Below are 21,295 nucleotides of genomic sequence, written 5' to 3'. Positions count from 1 at the left end.
TGCAGATACATGAATGACATGCATATACGGAAGATATGCACATACAAGAAAGTTAGGGATATACGGAAGACATGCGCATATCTTCTGTATATGCGCACATCTTCTGTATATGCACAGTTCCGTATATGCACAATTCCTGTATATGGAATTTGCGCATTTGCGATGCAGATAAATGAACGATGTGCATATATGGAAGATGTGCACATACAGGAAAGTTAGGCATACACGGAAGACATGCGCATATCTTCCGTATATGCCCAATTTCCATATATGCGCACAGCTTCTGTATATGCGCACAATTTTTGTATATGCGCAATTCCTGTATACGGAAATTAGGCATATACGGAAATTGTGTATATACGGAGGATATGCGCATATACGGAAATTGGGCATATATGAAAGATATGCGCATATCTTCCGTATATGCCCAGCTTCCATATATGCACAATGTCTGTATATGGAATCTGCGCATATACGATGCAGATACATGAACGACGTGCATATACGGAAGATATGCACATACAGGAAAGTTAGAGATATACGGAAGACATGCGCATATCTTCCGTATATGCCCAAGTTCCGTATATGCGCACATCTTCCGTATATGCACAGTTTCTGTATATGCGCAATTCTTGTATATGAAATCTGCGCATCTGCGATGCAGATACATGAATGACGTGCATATACGGAAGATGTGCACATACAGGAAAGTTAGGCATATACGGAAGACATGTGCATATCTTCCGTATATGCTCAATTTCTGAATATTCCCATATCATCTGTATATACACAATTTCCGTATATGCCCAATTTTTGTATACGGAAATTGGGCATATACGAAAATTGTGTATATACGGATGATATGCGCATATTCGGAAATTGGGCATATACGGAAGATATGCACATATTCCTGTATATGGAATCTGCGCATTTGCGATGCAAATACATGAACGACGTGCATATACGGAAGATATGCACATACAAGAAAGTTAGGGATATACGGAAGAGATGCGCATATCTTCCGTATATGCCCAATTTCTGTATATGCGCACATCTTCGATATATGCACAGTTTCCGTATATGCGCAATTCCTATATATGGAATCTGCGCGTCGGCGATGCAGATACATGAACGACGCGCATATATAGAAGATTTGCACATACAGGAAAGTTAGGCATATACGGAAGATATGCGCATATCTTCCGTATATGCTCAATTTCCGTATATGCGCACATCTTCTGTATATGCACAGTTTCCGTATATGCGCAATTCCTGTATATAGAATCTGCGCATCTGCGATGCAGATACATGAACGACGTGCATATACGGAAGATGTGCACATACAGGAAAGTTAGGCATAAACGGAAGACATGCGCATATCTTCCGTATATGCGCACAGCTTCCGTATATACACAGTTTCCGTATATGCATAATTCCTGTATACGAAAATTGGGCACATACGGAAATTGTGTATATACGAAAGATATGCGCATATACGGAAATTGGGCATATACGGAAGATATGCGCATATCTTCCGTATATGCCCAGTTTCCGTATATGCACAATTTCTGTATATGGAATCTGCGCATATACGATGCAGATACATGAACGATGTGCATATACGGAAGATATGCACATACAAGAAAGTTAGGGATATACGGAAGACATGCGCATATCTTCCATATATGCCTAGTTTCCGTATATGCGCACATCTTCCATATATGCACAGTTTCCGTATATGCGCAATTCTTGTATATGGAATCTGCGCATCTGCGATGCAGATACATGAACCACATGCATATACGGAAGATGTGCACATACAGGAAAGTTAGGCATATACGGAAGATATGCGCATATCTTTCGTATATGCCAAATTTCTGTATATGCGCCCATTTTCTGTATATGCACAGTTTCCGTATATGCGCAATTCCTGTATACGAAATTTACGCATCTGCGATGCAGATATATGAGCGACGTGCATATACGAAAGATGTGGACATACAGGAAAGTTAGGCATATACGGAAGACATGCGCATATCTTCTGTATATGCTCAATTTCCGTATATGCACACATCTTCCGTATATGTATAGTTTTCGTATATGCGCAATTCCTGTATACGGAATCTGCGCATCTGCGATGCAGATACATGAACGACGTGCATATACGGAAGATATGCACATTAAGGAAAGTTAGGGATATACGGAAGACATGCGCATATTTTCCGTATATGCCCACATCTTCCGTATATGCACAGTTTTCGTATATGCGCAATTCTTGTATACGGAAATTGTGGATATATGGAAGATATGCACATACAAGAAAGTTAGGGATATACGGAAGATATGCGCATGTCTTTCCGTATATGCCCAACTTCTGTATATGCGCATATCTTCCGTATATGCCCAATTTCCGTATATGCCCAATTCTTGTATATGGAATCTGTGCATCTGCGATGCAGATACATGAACGACGTGCATATACGGAAAATATGCACATACAGGAAAGTTAGTGATATACGGAAGACATGCGCATATCTTCTATATATGCCTAATTTCCGTATATGCGCACATCTTCCATATATGCACAGTTTTGGTATATGCGCAATTCCTGTATATGAAATCTGCGCATCTACGATGCAGATACAAGAACGACGTGTATATACGGAAGATGTGCATATACAAGAAAGTTAGACATATACGGAAGGCATGCGCATATCTTCCGTATATGCCTAATTTCCGTATATGCGCACATCTTCCGTATATGCACAGTTTTCGTGTATGTGCAATTCCTGTATACGGAATCTGTGCATCTGCGATGAAGATACATGAACGACGTGCATATACGGAAGATATGCATATACAGTAAATTTAGAGACATACGAAAGACATATGCATATCTTCCATATATGCCCAATTTCCGTATATGCGCACATCTTCTGTATATGCATAGTTTCCGTATATGCGCAATTCCTGTATACGGAATCTGTGCATCTGCGATGAAAATACATAAACGACGTGCATATACGGAAGATATGCACCTACAGGAAAGTTATAGATATACGAAAGACATGCGCATATCTTCCGTATATGCGCACATCTTTCGTACATGCACAGTTTCCATATATGCGCAGATACATAAACGAAGATATGTACAATTTCTATATACAGGAATTGCGCATATACGGAAACTGTGCATATACGGAAGATGTGCGCATATACGGAAACTGTGCATATACGGAAAATGTGCGCATATCTTCTGTATATCCTTAACTTTCCTGTATGTGCATATTTTCCGTATATGCACATCGTTCATGTATCTGCATCGTATATGCGCAGATTCCATATACAGAAATTGTGCATATACGGAAACTGGGCATATACGGAAGATATGCGCATATCTTCCGTATATGCCCAATTTCCGTATATGCGCATATCCTCCGTATATACACAATTTCCGTATATGCCCAATTTCCATATACAGGAATTGCGCATATACGGAAACTGTGCATATACGGAAGATGTGCGCATATACGGAAATTGGGCATATACGGAAGATATGCACATGTCTTCCATATATGCCTAACTTTCCTGTATGTGCACATCTTCTGTATATGCACGTCGTTCATGTATCTGCATCGCAGATGCGCAGATTCCGTATACAGGAATTGCGCATATACGGAAACTGTGCATATACGGAAGATGTGCGCATATACGGAAATTGGGCATATACAGAAGATATGCGCATGTCTTCCGTATATGCCTAACTTTCCTATATGTGCACATCTTCCGTATATGCACGTCGTTCATGTATCTGCATCGCAGATGCGCAGATTCCGTATACAGGAATTGCACATATACGGAAATTGGGCATATACGGAAGATATGCGCATATCTTCCGTATATGCCCAATTTCCGTATATGCGCAATTCCTGTATACGGAATCTGCGCATCTGCGATGCAGATACATGAACGACGTGCATATACGGAAGATGTGCACATACAGGAAAGTTAGGCATATACGGAAGACATGCGCATATCTTCTGTATATGCCCAATTTCCGTATATGCGCACATCTTCCGTATATGCACAGTTTCCGTATATGCGAAATTCCTGTATACAGAAATTGGGCATATACGGAGATTGTGTATGCCCAATTTCCGTATACAGGAATTGCGCATATACGGAAACTGTGCATATACGGAAGATGTGCGCATATTCAGAAATTAGGCATATACGGAAGATATGCGCATATTCTTATATATGGAATCTGCGCATCTTCCTATATATGGAATCTGCGCATCTGCGATGCAGATACATGAACGACGTGCATATATGAAAGATATGCACATAAAAGAAAGTTAGGGATATACGGAAGACATGCGCATATCTTCCGTATATGCCCAATTTCTGTATATGCGCATATCTTCCGTATATGCACAGTTTTCGTATATGTGCAATTCCTATATATGGAATCTGCACATCTGCGATGCAGATACATGAACGACGTGCATATACGGAAGATGTGCACATACAGGAAACTTAGGCATATACGGAAGTTATGCGCATATCTTCCATATATGCTCAATTTCCGTATATGCGCACATCTTCTGTATATGTACAGTTTCCGTATATGCGCAATTCCTGTATATGGAATATATGGAATTTGCGCATTTGCGATGCAGATACATGAACGATGTGCATATACGGAAGATGTGCACATATAGGAAAGTTAGGCATATACGGAAGACATGCGCATATCTTCCGTATATGCGCACAGCTTCCGTATATACACAGTTTCCGTATATGCGCAATTCCTGTATACGAAAATTGGGCATATACGGAAATGGTGTATATATGGAGGATTATGTGCATATACGGAAATTAGGCATATACGGAAGATATGCACATATCTTCCGTATATGCCCAGTTTCCGTATATGAACAATTTCTGTATATGGAATCTGCGCATATACGATGCAGATACATGAACGACATGCATAAATAGAAGATATGCACATACAGGAAAGTTAGGGATATACGGAAGACATGCGCATATCTTCCGTATATGCCCAATTTCCGTAGATGCGCACATATTCCGTTTATGTACAGTTTCCGTATATGCACAATCCCTGTATATGGAATCTGCGCATCTGCGATGCAGATACATGAACGACGTGCATATACAGAAGATGTGCACATACAGGAAAGTTAGGAATATAAGAAAGATATGCGCATATCTTCCGTATATGCCCAATTTCCGTATATGCGCACATCTTCCGTATATGCACAGTTTCCGTATATGCGCAATTCCTGTATATGGAATTTGCGCATCTGCGATGCAGATACATGAACGACGTGCATATACGGAAGATGTGCACATACATGAAAGTTAGGCATATGCGAAAAACATGTGCATATCTTCCATATATGCTCAATTTTTGTATACGCACACATCTTCCGTATATGCACAGTTTTCGTATATGTGCCATCCCTGTATATGAAATCTGCGCATCTGCGATGCAGATACATGAACGACGTGCATATACGGAAGATATGCACATTAAGGAAAGTTAGTGATATACGGAAGACATGCGCATATCTTTCGTATATGCCCAATTTCCGTATATCCGCACATCTTCCGTATATGCACAGTTTTCGTATATGCGCAATTCTTGTATATGGAAATTGTGCATATACGGAAGATATGCACATACATGAAAGTTAGGGATATACGGAAGATATGCGCATGTCTTTTCGTATATGCCCAATTTCCGTATATGCGCATATCTTCCGTATATGCCCAATTTCCGTATATGCCCAATTCCTGTATATGGAATCTGCGTATATGTGATGCAGATACATGAACGACGTGCATATACAGAAGATATACACATACAGGAAAGTTAAGGATATACGGAAGAACTGCGCATATCTTCCATATATGCCTAATTTCTGTATATGCACACATCTTCCATATATGCACAGTTTCCGTATATGAGCAATTCCTGTATATGGAATCTGCGCATCTGCGATGCAGATACATGAACGACGTGTATATACGAAAGATGTGCATATACAGGAAAGTTAGGCATATACGGAAGACATGCGCATATCTTCTGTATATGCCCAATTTCCTTATATGCGCACATCTTCCATATATGTACAATTTCCGTATATGCGCAATTCCTGTATACGGAATCTGTGCATCTGCGATGAAAATACATGAATGACGTGCATATACGGAAGATATGCACATACAGGATAGTTAGAGATATACGAAAAATATGCACATATCTTCCGTATATGCCCATTTTCCATATATACGCACATCTTCCGTATGTGCACAGTTTCCGTATATGCGCAATTTCTGTATACAGAATCTGTGTATCTGCGATGAATATACATGAACGACGTGTATATACGGAAGTTATGCACATACAAGAAAGTTATAGATATACGAAAGGCATGCGCATATCTTCCGTATATGCACAATTTCTGTATATGTGCACATCTTCCGTATATGCACAGTTTCCATATATGCGCAGATACATAAACGAAGATATGTACAATTTCTATATACAAGAATTGCGCATATATGGAAACTATGCATATACGGAAGATGTGAGCATATACGGAAACTGTGCATATACGGAAGAAGTGCGCATATACGGAAATTGCGCATATACGGAAGATATGCGCATATCTTCTATATATCCCTAACTTTCTTGTATGTGCATATCTTCCGTATATGCACGTCGTTCATGTATCTGCATCGTATTTGCGCAGATTCTATATACAAAAATTGTGCATATACGGAAATTTGGCATATACGGAAGATATGTGCATATCTTCCGTATATGCCCAATTTTCGTATATGCGCATATCCTCCGTATATACACAATTTTCGTATATGCCCAATCTCCGTATACAGGAATTGCGCATATACGGAAACTGTGCATTTACGGAAGATGTGTGCATATACGGAAATTGGGCATATACGGAAGATATGCGCATATCTTCCGTATATGCCAAACTTTCTTGTATGTGCACATCTTCCATATATGCACGTCGTTCATGTATCTGCATCGCAGATGCACAGATTCCATATACAGGAACTGCGCATATACGGAAATTGGGCATATACGGAAGATATGCGCATATCTTCCGTATATGCCCAATTTCCGTATATGCGCAGTTCCTGTATACGGAATCTGCCCATCTGCGATGCAATACATGAACGACGTGCATATACGGAAGATGTGCACATACAGGAAAGTTAGTCATATACGGAAGACATGCGCATATCTTCCGTATATGCCCAATTTCTGTATATGCATACATCTTCCGTATATGCACAGTTTCCGTATATGCGCAATTCATGTATATGGAAATTAAGCATATACGAAAGATATGCACATACAGGAAAGTTAGGGATATACGGAAGTTATGCGCATGTCTTTCCGTATATGCCCAATTTCCGTATATGCGCATATTTTCCTTATATGCGTAGTTTCTGTATATGCACAATTTCTGTATATGGAATCTGCACATCTGCGATGCAGATACATGAACGACGTGCATATACGGAAGATATGCACATACATGAAAGTTAGGGATATACGGAAGACATGCGCATATCTTCAGTATATGCCCAATTTCCATATATGCGCACATCTTCCGTATATGCACAGTTTCCGTATATGCGCAATTCCTGTATATGAAATCTGCGCATCTGCGATGCAGATACATAACAACGTGCATATACGTAAGATGTGCACATACAGGAAAGTTAGGCATATACGGAAGACATGCGCATATCTTTCGTATATGCCCAATTTCCGTATATTCGCACATCTTCCGTATATGCGCAATTCCTGTATACGGAATCTGCGCATCTGCGATGTAGATACATGAACAACGTGCATATACTAAGATGTGCACATACAGGAAAGTTAGGGATATACGGAAGACACGTGCATATCTTCCGTATGTGCCCAATTTCTGTATATGCGCACATCTTCCGTATATGCACAGTTTATGTATATGCGCAATTCCTGTATACGGAATCTGCGCATCTGCAATGCAGATACATGAACGGCGTGCATATACGGAAGATATGCACATACAGGAAAGTTAGAAATATACGAAAGACATGCGCATATCTTCCGTATATGCGCACATCTTCCGTATATGCACAGTTTCCGTATATGTGCAGATACATAAACGAACATATGTACAATTTCTATATATAGAAATCGTACATATCTTCGTTTATGTATCTGCGCATATACGGAAACTGTGCATATACGGAAGATGTACGCATATACGGAAATTGCGCATATACGGAAGATATGCGCATATCTTCTGTATATCCCTAACTTTTCTGTATGTGCATATCTTCCGTATATGCACGGCGTTCATGTATCTGCATCGTATATGCGCAGATTCCATATACAGAAATTGTGCATATACAGAAACTAGGCATATACGGAAGATATGCACATATCTTCCGTATATGCCCAGTTTCCGTATATGCGCATATCCTCCGTATATGCCCAATTTCCGTATATGGGAATTGCGCATATACGGAAACTGTGCATATATGGAAAATCTGCGCATATATGGAAATTGGGCATATACGGAAGATATGCGCATGTCTTCCGTATATGCCTAACTTTCCTGTATGTGCACATCTTCCGTATATGCACGTCGTTCTTGTATCTGCATCGCAGATGCGCAGATTCCACATACAGGAATTGCACATATACAGAAACTGTGCATATACAGAAGATGTGCGCATATATGGAAATTGGCCATATACGGAAGATATGCGCATGTCTACCGTATATCTCTAACTTTCCTGTATGTGCACATCTTCCGTATATGGACGTCGTTCATGTATCTGCATCCCAGATGCGCAGATTCCATATACAGAAATTGCGCATATACAGAAATTGGCATATACGGAAGATATGCACATATCTTCCGTATATGCCCAATTTCCGTATATGCGCAATTTCTGTATATGGAATCTGCGCATGCACATATCTTCCGTATATGCCCAATTTCCGTATATGCGCAATTTCTGTATATGGAATCTGCGCATCTGCGATGCAGATACATGAACGACGTGCATATACGGAAGATGTGCACATACAGGAAGGTTAGGCATATACGTGAGACATGTGCATATCTTCCGTATATGCCCAATTTCCGTATATGCGCACATCTTCCGTCTATGCACAGTTTTCGTATATGAGCAATTCCTGTATATGGAATCTGTGCATCTGCGATGCAGATACATGAACGACGTGCATATACGGAAGATGTGCACATACAGGAAAGTTAGGCATATACGGAAGACATGCGCATATCTTCCGTATATGCCCAATTTCCGTATATGCGCATATCTTCCGTATATGCACAGTTTTCGTATATGCGCAATTCTTGTATACGGAATCTGCGCATCTGCGATGCAAATACATGAACAATGTGCATATTCGGAAGATATGCACATACATGAAAGTTAGGGATATACGGAAGACATGCGCATATCTTCCGTATATGCGCATTTTCCGTATATGCGCATATCTTCCGTATATGCACAATTTTTGTATATGGAATTATTTTAAAAATTGGCATTTTGAAAACCAATATCACTACTTTGAAAATCCAAATTTACACTTCAAAACAGCATATATTAACATTTAAAATAAAAACACACAATGTTTTACTTTAGATTTTACTTATTATGTCAAATTTAATAAAATTAAAGTTTTAAAAGTAATAATTATTTTTGAAATCAAAATTCACAACTTCATAATTAAATTTTCAAAATTAATAAATATTTTTATATCAAAATTCACAACTTCATAATTACCATGGACACTTTTGGAATTGAAAAACTTATTTTTGATAGTGAAATTCACTATTTTTTAATTTAAATTAACAACTTTGAAATCAAAATTTATATTTTTGAAACCAAAAGATGACACTTAACGCTTTAAAAATCAAAATTCACAGTTTGGAGGTTTGAAATTAATGGAATTCACATATTTGGATTCCAAATACATACTTTTATCCATCGATATTTCCACTCTCAAAAATCAACATTTCACTTTAGAATGTTAACCATTTCAAAATTTAAATTTACAACTTTTAACTTTATACTTCCTTACTATTTCAATTGAAATTTTATTTTGGTAATCTTAATATTCACTCTTCTCCAATCACACCCTTAACCCCATAAAACAAAAAAAATTAATAAAGGTTAAAGAGGTTAAATAACAAGTACATGTTTATTAAATGGGTTGATTCTCACATGTAAAATCTATGGAATATGAACATAAACTATAAACTATAATTCATATGTAAAGAAATAAATGAATATTCTAGGGCTGAGGATGTGAAAATATATTTAAGCTTTCATATTTTTTTCGATATATATTTTGTTTATACTTAAGAATCATTGTTGTATGGTAGCTTATGATAAAAATATCTACGGTTACATATTTGTTAAGAGACATGGTAAGAATATTTTTAAAGTGATATTGGATTGTAATGTGTGGTTATTGTTTTTTTATCTAGTATCAAGTTTGAAAGGCATATGTATTTTTAGACAGATTAATCTTGAGGTGCGAGGTATAAGTCTTAAGATTACATTTTAAACATCAAATAAGACATAAATATAAAAGTAACTTAACTTATAAACTTGATAATTTGTAAATAATAAAAACAAAATCCGTTACAATTATTCATCAAAAGCAATGTAACATTGATAGAATACAACATCACATCCACATAAGGATTTAAAATTCAATAAAGATGTTGTCATAAACACAAATATAAATTTATGTATTTTTATTCAAAATAGGTCCAACTATACATGTTTCTTTTTTACAAAATAGAACTTCATTTCCAACATAAATAATGGAATCTCATGCCCATAAATGACATAATGGAAAAACAACATCATGATCTATCTAAAGTATGGGTCTATAAGTCACCCTCGTCCCTCTTGGCACTCCCAGGTGGATTTCTAAATTGATATCTCTGCAAAAAATTACAATAATCAATTAGTTGTAAAAATTGAAAGGCATATAATCAATTTCATTAATTTATGATGATATTTTGATCAAATACTCATTCTCACCGTGAGGATTTGAGGCAATGGAGAAGACAACCCTTCCTGGGTAGATGGCGAAGCACTTGGTGATGGATATAGGCATGGTTTAGGGGCGCTGGATAAAGGCATGGTGGATGTGAAATAGGGAAAAGGTAGTGGGTGCGGGCGAGGATACACCCCCACCGGTTGCACGATAGTGGGAATGACTGTAGGCCAGGGGATTAACCTAGGGGGGGAAATTGGAATGTTAAGGGTGGACGATTGAAAAAATGAGAATGGTGGATGATTGAAGGGTAGGGGTGAGCATTGGGAAGGTATTACAGAGGTGGTTATAGGCATGGAAGAATTTATGGAGGAAAAAGGTGGTGGGTGTGGGCGATGATACATCCTAATTGGTTCAACAATAGGGGAGAGCACCCTTGGAGAGGATATTGGGGTGTTAATGGTTGAAGCAGTGTTCCCAATGCTGGATCTTTTTTCAATAGCGTCTTCATCAAATAAACGAATTCGACAATTTTGAATGTTGTGAGATGTGGGTCCCTCAGCTGTAACAATAAGAATAGTTCATATAGTCATGCAAATGTGTTGAACATGCTAATGTATCGCATTTAACGTAAAACAATGCATAGCATGAAATTTCCATACCAATATTGGGTATAATAGAATCTTGCATTATCTTAGGCGCGTGGTCCACATTTCTTTGTTTTTGAGAATATGACTCCAATTGTTCATCCATTCTTTTTTTCTTTGCATGAACTCGTCCAACCCTTTCAAATTGTAGTATATCTGTCCCTGACTTGCGACCACATCGCCTCTTTTTATTTACTGGACTCAAGAAACTATGTTTTCTCTTGGTAGTGATCTTGGATGGAGTTATAGTATTGAAAAACATTTTGTTGTATTCTTGACATGCTTTGTCTACCAAGTTGTTCAATGCATATGCCTGTTCCAAATTTGTAGGTATTATGGATCTCAATTTCTCAAGAGTTGATGAGTTAACACGTTTCATCTCATCATGTTCAGAGAATGCACTATCTTGTCATACATTGGTCGATTCAACATTGTATGAGAAATTCTCTATATTATCAATGCTTGTTTCATTATGATAATTCAGATTGGGAGGAGAATCAAAGCGTGGCGAAAGCTCTGTTTGGATTTCTGGGACCAATATAGGTGTTTCATTCAAATCAAATAAAATTCTAGGACTTTCTGTCATGGGATCAGTGACACCAGGTGCTACATTTTCATCCAAAATAGTGTTACTCACTAACATCTCAACTTTCAATACATGTTTACAGATATTTCCATTTAGGGCCCAATTGCAATTGCAGAAGTGTAGATTAGAATCCTTATATATGACATTGTACCAAATGTCACGAGTATCCTTATTTTGGCTACGAACCCAGTAGTCATTACTCTTTTCATCAGGCACACAATCTTCATTTGGGATTTTCTTAGCTCTACACTTGGATGAATTCAATTGTTCCTGTATTTTTCTGGGTCGTACAAAACAAGCTTCTTTTAAACGGTGCATATGATTGTAAAATAATACAGCCTTTGTCAACAAAACATAGATTAACCAATCAACCCTTCTGTGGCATGCATTTTTCTTCTCACATATGTACCTTTCCTTGATATAATGATGGTAAGATTCAATAGCATTGTTCGTATCTTGATTTGAATGTGGAAAATTTCTGTATGCTTTTTCCCACATATCTGTAGAAAGAAATTTATTAGTTACATATTAATAAGTATACATATGACATGAAAAATAGAGTCATTAAAACCACCAATAAGAAGCTTACATATTTTGTTGTTGGACAACCAAGTATTTCTAAAATATTCCAAAAATCTTTTTCGTTCACTGAATTCTTCAAATAAGCTTTCAACTTTCTTTCTCACAGATTCATCATCTTTACACATGTGCATGATTTCTCCTAAACTGCGAAAAATGCGTATTTGGTTTTCCCTCCCTTTGACCTTGTTTCCAACATTTTTCAACCATGCACGACGAACATGCCACACACATAATAATACTTTGCACTTGATTGAAGACCTGCAATAACATAATTTTTAGAGAGATTATACATTAACAATATTTTTTATGCCTCTTATAAAAATAATAAACACATCACCTCAATGCTTTAATTTCAGTAGTATCATCATCTGTGATGAAGGCAAGAACATGCCAATCTGGTCACTCTTTGTTTCCAATTGCAAGTAAGGTAAACATCCATTTAGAAAGATCAGCTATTGTATTGCGTGATGATATCACCCAAGCTATTGGAACCCCATTGTGATGTTTGTCGAAAACCATTAAGGTGTAAAGTTGATACTGCATTACAAAAAATGTGCATAGTTATATTTATATAACATACATGCATTAATATGAGGTTAAATAAATGAATCGGATTTAGGATAAATATATACTCACCCTGTACTTATTTTTACTAAAGGTTGAATCCATTGAGATAATATTATTGTGAGAGTATTTCAGCATCATTGAACACATCCACTTTGTTTGTATGCCTATGATAAAAGGGATATTTTCAACAAGATCTTGTTTTTGGTAGAAGAAAAAACTCTCTGGGTTTTCCTTATACCAGCATTCCACACTCTTTGGATCACTTTGATCTTTAACATACTCTAGCCTTATGATATCATTGTAAATGTTACTTATATCTTTTTTTGTCATGTAGTTACCTCGAGGTATCCCTGTGTATAACTCACCAGATCCATCCTTCACATCAAAGATGAACTTGTCCCATATCATTGTAACATTAAAACCCTTTTTAACGAAATGTTGGACACTAGATCGCATATTCCAACTTAAATGTGGTGCATAATTGAATCTCATGGACCTACCGATTGCATCTATCCCATGACAAATAACATTGGATTTATCAATATGTCTACATGCAGTATATATTATTACAGCATCATCTGGTCTCATTTGAAGTCGTCGCACAAAGAAGTGACATTGGCAACCAACTTTAATACTTTCATGTCGATTGTGGGTTGTCTTTGGATCTGATGATGCACTCCTAATTCTCCTTGTCGACTCTGGACCATATGAACACCAATAACTGTACGTAAAAAAATTACTACAAATTAGATATAATATTTATGCATATTGAAAAAATTATACGTATCTTGAAAAAGCATATAGAGACTCACACACTGTACTCCAGGAATGTTGAGTAATTGGTGTGTTTGATATCCTCTATTTTGTTACTTCGATGATTCTTAAGAAGAAATTGAGTGGGTGCACTTTCATTTGATTCCTCTCCACTTATGAAATCATCAAGTCGACAATATGGAATAACTGCAACTTGGTCCCCCCCAATCTCTGTCCATGTTAAGTCTTCTACTGAAAATTGTATCATATCTTCCGGGTCTTCAACTTCCAACTCGTTAATCCTCCCCCACTTATTCATTATTAAAATACCTGTACAAATTGCATTGAAAATAATTTAGTTTGAGTAAATAATATGGTCTTGATCAATGCATAGTGTACTAAGCATGGAAGTCTCATTTTTTAGTAAATATTTTATACTTTCCACGTAAACCACTTTGGGATTAAGTAATATTTAGGGGATCTTAGATGACATCGTACGATAACTAAGATAATAAGAAATTGGGTCATTAATAAGCTTAAATATCTCTGACAAATTTAGACTAACCCATGTATGACATATGAATTCTTTCTGGAGGTGGGGCCACCATGTTATTGTCGAGGGGCGACTTGTGATGAGTCGCTGAGCTGGAATTGGTGAAAGGGAACTGCCTAAAACTGACACATAAGACGGTGCATTAATGGGTCCCTTCAAATAGGGATGAAAGGGAGAGACATAAAACCTGTCCCCAACAAACCCCCCAATATCAAGAGTAAAACCACTAAAAAATTTTGTGAATTAAGACAAGAGGAAATCCCCTCTATTAAATCTTCTTTGAGAAAAAAATACATAGTGGTGGTGACTTAGTAATGTTATAGAGTAGGATAGGGACTCGACTAGGATATAATAGGATCAACTAGCTCGAAAAGACAAGACTCACCAAACCACACCTCAATTTGCAATCTAGTTCCTCTAGCTAAAAAGCCAAAGCCTATAACCATCGTCCTTGAAGAATAAAGGGTGGCATTGATTTGCATATATATTGATCAAAGAGTTTTTGAAGGAGGACCTTATATCTATGCAGTAGCTGGACTCTACATGTGGCCATGGATGATGAATTTTGTTCCAGAACGTGAAACTTTTACTTCAGTATCGGTTTGGGTAAGGCTCTATTCTCTACCTCTTGATTACTGGCAAAATGAATTGTTAGCCGCTATCGGCAATAAATTAGGTCGTTTTGTTAAAGCTTCTGAAGCCACAAGAAAAGAAAAATATACTTCATTTTCCAAAATATGTGTGGAAATGGATTTATCGGGAGCTCTACTGGATGAGGTGATCTTGGAAGTTTTTTATGAAGAATGGGTGCAAACAGTAGATTATGAGCACATTCCGTTTAGATGTCGCAGATGTCATGAACATGGACACCTTCTTAGAGATTGTCCACTCAGTAAAGTAGTAAGCAAGAGCAAAAATAACACAATGAAGGAAACATACAGCTTTCAGAAAATGGTGAATCGTGGAAAGGGCGGAAAAAGAGGACCAAAACAACATCAATATGAAGGTCAACAAATCAGTTAGAACAAATTCCAAGTGCTTGAGGAAGATGAAGAGATCTCAAAAGAAGATCAAGCAATGGAAGGAAGTCCTGTGGACAAGGAATCTGAAGAAAACCGGGAAAACACACAGGACATCGATTATCAGAAGGAAGCCATAATGAGTGATGCAGAACTGGAGATGGATCAGGAAATGACCCAAAATGAGATGGACCTGGAGGATCATGAACTACAAGAAATTCTTGATAAAGAAAACCTAGATCTGGAAGGGTTTTTGATACAGGGAACCACGGGAGGAGTAGATTCGTTACCACAAGAAGAACTCAATAAAATACAACAGTTGTTTCTATGGAAATCACAAGCTAGCCGCTAAAATACCTAGAGTCAGTCAGATGAACATCACTGTTCATTGGCGTGAGCACAGCGGATACCATAGTTCCTTAATTAATGGAGAGCCTCTCTTCTTTTCTGGGATCTAGGTTCAGGCAAGAAAGTTGAGCAGGCATGGAAGGAATCCTTGTTTTACCGGCAACCGGAATCTTTACATTTTTGGGCCTCGTAGAGTAAAACCGCTTCCTTGGCGGTTTTTGGATGTTCACATCGCTCTAAAGTGGGAAATGGTTTTAGCAATTTTGCAGCGATCCCATCCAACAACCTACATGTGGCAGATAGAGGGTTTGGAAAACTGCCCTCCATCGCACACTAACGTCTGGTCCGCTTGTTCGGTGCGATATTATGCTCTTCCATTGGATTTCTCTATGTGGATCAACAGTCAAGATTGTTCATGTCAAAGGGACTCTGCCGGGGACAGAATTGCGAGAGATCTCGCGGGCTACTGGGGGCGAGTGGCAATTTTGGGTTATTTCGAATACGGGTTCGGATTCATTGTTATCTTCTGTGCATGTTGAGCCTTGGGGTTGGAATTGGTGGATTTCGGGAGATTCACATGCGCGAAGTTTATTCCACCATTCGGACTCGAAATCCGTTTAGTGTGGTTTCTATTATTTCATCGGGTCCGTTTTTGGAATCTAAGAATATGCCTTTTGTGGCTTCGATTTGCGTCTCATTCGTCAGAACTTTGCAAACGGATTGGCCGGTTTAGGCTTTTGTTTATATTTTGAAGGTCTCACAGTTAAATTTGTGGGCCCGTGGCCTGGATGTTAAGCTTTTGGCTTGGTACCCAAGCCCTGAGTGGATAGTTGACTCTATGTCCCTCAGGTCTCTTTGGGTAGTTGTATTATATGTAATTTGTTTCTTTGTTTGTAATGAATAGAAGGTACGAATCTTGCTTCAGCAAAAAAAAGAATTTAAGTTAGTCGTCCCCATAATATCATTGTTCACCCTAGCTTACATACTTAATATTAAACAATGAACCAACTTAACATAAGCTGATGCACCCCGCATCTTTGCTTTATTAGAAGCATAAGTTAGAGGCTTATTTAGCCTAATAACACCCCTCTTTTTCAATTAAGTAGATTATGGAGAGTCCTTTACCAAATCTCAAGGTATGTGGTTATAGATGATAATGCGTCATTGAGAAAGGTAACTTTTAAGTGTAAAAGCATAGGTTGAGGCTTCTCGAGTCTAATAATACCCCTCGTTCTTTCGTATTTTACATAAGTAGATTGGAGAGGTCTTCACCATGAGATGTCATGGTATTGAAAGTTGAGAGTGAATTTTTCAAAAAGTAATATTAAGTTTAAGTTATTGTGAACAATATATAAATTATTGTAGATATTCACCCGAAGTAATTTATTATAGCCTACATTGTCATTTTTGAATTTTTATTATTTAATTTATTTTTTGAATTTTAATTTTGTTTATTATTTTATTATTCAAATATTTGAAAATAATTTAAAAAAATAATAAGTAAATGGAAATATTAGTTATATGATTTTATAAAAGATGTAATTTATAAACTATGATATCGGAGAAATCTAATTAAAAAGCAGACTTATATTCTATTATATTTTATTTAATTATGAAAATTTACATACAGAAAAACGAGTATTTATTAGAGAGCTTTTTTTGACATTGTATTCTAAATGGTTCTTATGTTATGCTCTTAAATCTAACTCTTAGATGCTCTACTCTACCACGAGACAATACAATGCTAGAAAGATGGAACCCCCTCTTTCTAGTGACCTCGTGTTTAACATAGTTTGATAATGATTTCAGATTAGGGTTTTCACGTCTCTCAACACTTCGTTAGTGTTAAATACATATAAATATTTAAACCCATAAAAGAAAAAAATGTAAGTGAATATAAAAATCATATAATTTAATACAAGATATAACTCAGGGGATATCATATAAAAGAAAACCTAATTAGAAGGTGAGGCTTATACTCTACTCTTTTTTATTTAATTATGGAAATACAAATACAAAGAAAGGGGTATTTACGATCGATTTTCCTATGACATTGTTGTCTATATGGTTGTTGCAAATTATCTTTCTCCTTTGTTTTGATCTCAAATCCCACTCCTAGATGTTGTGCTCAACTATGTTTTAATACAATCCTAAAAAGATGGAACCCCTTCTCTTCCTAGTGACGTAGTATTTAACATAGCTTGGAAACTATTTAAGGTTTAGGGTTTTCACATTTTTCAAGCCACTATTAGTGTTACGGTTTTGGACCTTTTAGGATCTTCTTGAATGTCCACACGTGACTAACTCCACATATCTAAGTAATGGTGTTGATGCAGCGTCCACTTGGTACCACCGTATGAACAAGTTAGCTGAACTTGTGGGAGGCATAGCTTCTGCATATGAAATTTGATTAAGGTGATTTTCACATTGTTTGAAAGCTAGAATTGGTGTGTAAAATGACATCAAGAGGCAGAGAGCTATGCTTACAAAGGTTTCACTCATTTCATATCCCAAAATAACTTTAGAGGGCTTTAAATTCTAAATCTCAAAATTAAGACATATCATAAAATATGTCACAAAAGATAATTCCTCCAATTTTTCGACCCAAAAAATATCAAAATAAATAACAAGTTATCCAATAATTCATTTTAAATCAGTTAAAAAAAATGTTTCATTTCAATTTTTATTTGTAGAATTTATTTTAATGTATATTCAGGTGAAACAAGAATTGGAATGTTTTGTGTAGCATTGTCTTGTTATTCTTAATATAAAAAAGTAAAGTATTTATGTATTCTTAAAATGGAATGTGTGTCACTTTTGTGGTGAGGAGAGGAATGTGTATAAAAAGAAATTACATACATAAAGCAAAATGAAAAATAAAGTGTTACTTTCCCTTTAAGTTAAGCTATGTGATCGATCAAACAAGGAAAATATTTTAGTTTGTTTTGCGTATGATAAAAGGTCCTATGAAGACCTATTCGTCCTTTCCACTCTATAAGTAACTGGGCCTTGCGGAGATATCTTTTGTGACAGGTACTGGGGCTACGTCCCGAAAGAACTGGTGACGCTTCCAGCAGCCAAAAAATGACGGGTACTGGGGCTACGTCCCGAAAGAACTCGTGACGCTTCCAGCAGCCAAAAAATGACGAGTACTGGGGCTACGTCCAGAAAGAACTGGTGATGCTTCTAGCAACGAAAAGAATCAACCAAGGTATTGAATGAGGCTTTAGTGCTTCCCACACCTCCACCTATAGGGAAAGATGCCCTAAAATTTGGCCAGTAGGTACCTTCGTCTCACGGAGGCAGTCGAGTCTTTAGCTTCGTGGTAATCGGTTATCAGTACCGAGCACTATACAGGTTGGGTAGCCCCATATAGTACCGCGCGCACTGAGCCTAAGCCGAACCCCCTCTGAATCGGGTCTATGTGCTGCCTGGGTTGTCTTTTCCGTGGACTGATTGAAGGATTTGAAGCACCCTAAAAGACAACTTCTATGTTTCAAAATGTAACATGACCATGGCGGCTTGTTGGATGCCTACCCCCAATAGTCCTAACCTAAACTATAAATTATTTTGTGGCCCATGTGGGGAAATTTAGTCTGTTCAAGTTATGATTGCTTTTACGTGTCTTCCTTCACTTATGGTGTGAAAGATTAAGCTTAAATAAACTAAGTACAAAAGGTTTTTACACTTGATTCCCTTTGTTCAAAGTTTAGAGTAGCTTAGTGTGTGTAGTGAAATGTGTGTGTAAGTGACAGAGTGAACATACAAAGTTTGTAGTCATGTGGATATTCGATGATCCTTTTCAAATTCGTCTACTTACACTAAATTATGTTTGTTCCTTACCTACAAATAAAATAATGTGTGGTTGATGGGCCACTTACTTCCTTCCTATTATACTATGTGAGCCTAAAAAGGGAGATGAAAAACTGAGTGCTTTGAGAAAGATTTCAGATGCAAGCCCAGGATCATCTAAAAGACGCAAGGGAAGCAGGGGCTACTCCCTTTCTTTAATAACACCAGTTCCTAGTCCCAATGCTAATGAAGTAAAGATGCTTTGGTTAGTAAAAAATATGAGTGAATTATGGGCCACTTACTCCTTTGCTAATTAAGCTATGTGACTTGGGTAAAATAGCAAAACAAATTGAAAAAATGTGTGGATTATGGCCACATACTTTTCCCCTTAATTAAGCTATGTGTGAAATGTAAAAATTTTAAAGTAAAGGCTAAGTAATTGCCCTTCTAATACTGATTATTAAAACAATCTGAACTATATGGAAAAAAATTGCAGAGGTGAATGAAATTCACTAAAGGTTGCCAGTCACCCACGAAAGAAAAATTACAATGATTGTTTTTGTTCTTTGTAAACTGTGGGGTTAGGCTCTGCACAAGCGAGCGAACCGTGTGTCAATCTGCAAGAAAATAATAAGTGTTAAGCCAAATTATAGATATTAAGAGTGAGAATGATTATAAGCAATATGCATTATCAATGTTCTAAATTTAAACTTATATGATTAAAGAACAACGTATTTTATAAATGATACTATACTAGAAATAATTTGACTAAAATTTACAATCTCACTAAAACAAATTAGTATTGAAGAACTAAAGGCAAAATTTATACCTTTACCATAAATTCAGTTAAATTAAATGACATCCTAAGCAATAACACAAGGCCACGTGCAAGAAAATTAAAGTAGAGTATAAAGAAGTATCAGAGTACTTTGTAAAATAAATGTAGAGATAAAAAATTATACTAATTATATGTTATTAGTCAATCCAAAATGCATTATCTAATATTTTTTCTCAAAACTTTGGAAATGAGTCGCATACTTATGCTTGTGCTCATAATTTTGAAGCAGAAAATATTCAAATAAAAGATTCATATTTTTTGAGGCCTAGTTTAAAGAGATAATTATTTAGTATGACCCGTAATGAAATTGTAATGTTCCATCATTTAAATTATATATTTAAATATGATATAGATTTAATACATTAATTTTTTTATGATATATTCCATTAAATAAATTCAATAATCTAAAATTATAATTATCTCAATTTCACACGGTGAATTAAAAAATCTTAAAAAACAAAAAAATTGATTAAATATAAAAAAAATAATGCATCAAAAAAATT

Source organism: Pinus tabuliformis, chromosome 3_2 (assembly GCF_031772625.1).
Source record: "Pinus tabuliformis cultivar Carrire ecotype Pingquan chromosome 3_2, CPIR1, whole genome shotgun sequence".
NCBI lineage: Eukaryota > Viridiplantae > Streptophyta > Pinopsida > Pinales > Pinaceae > Pinus > Pinus tabuliformis.
The sequence above is the reverse complement of the archived record's forward strand: the minus strand, read 5'-3'. Positions refer to the sequence as shown.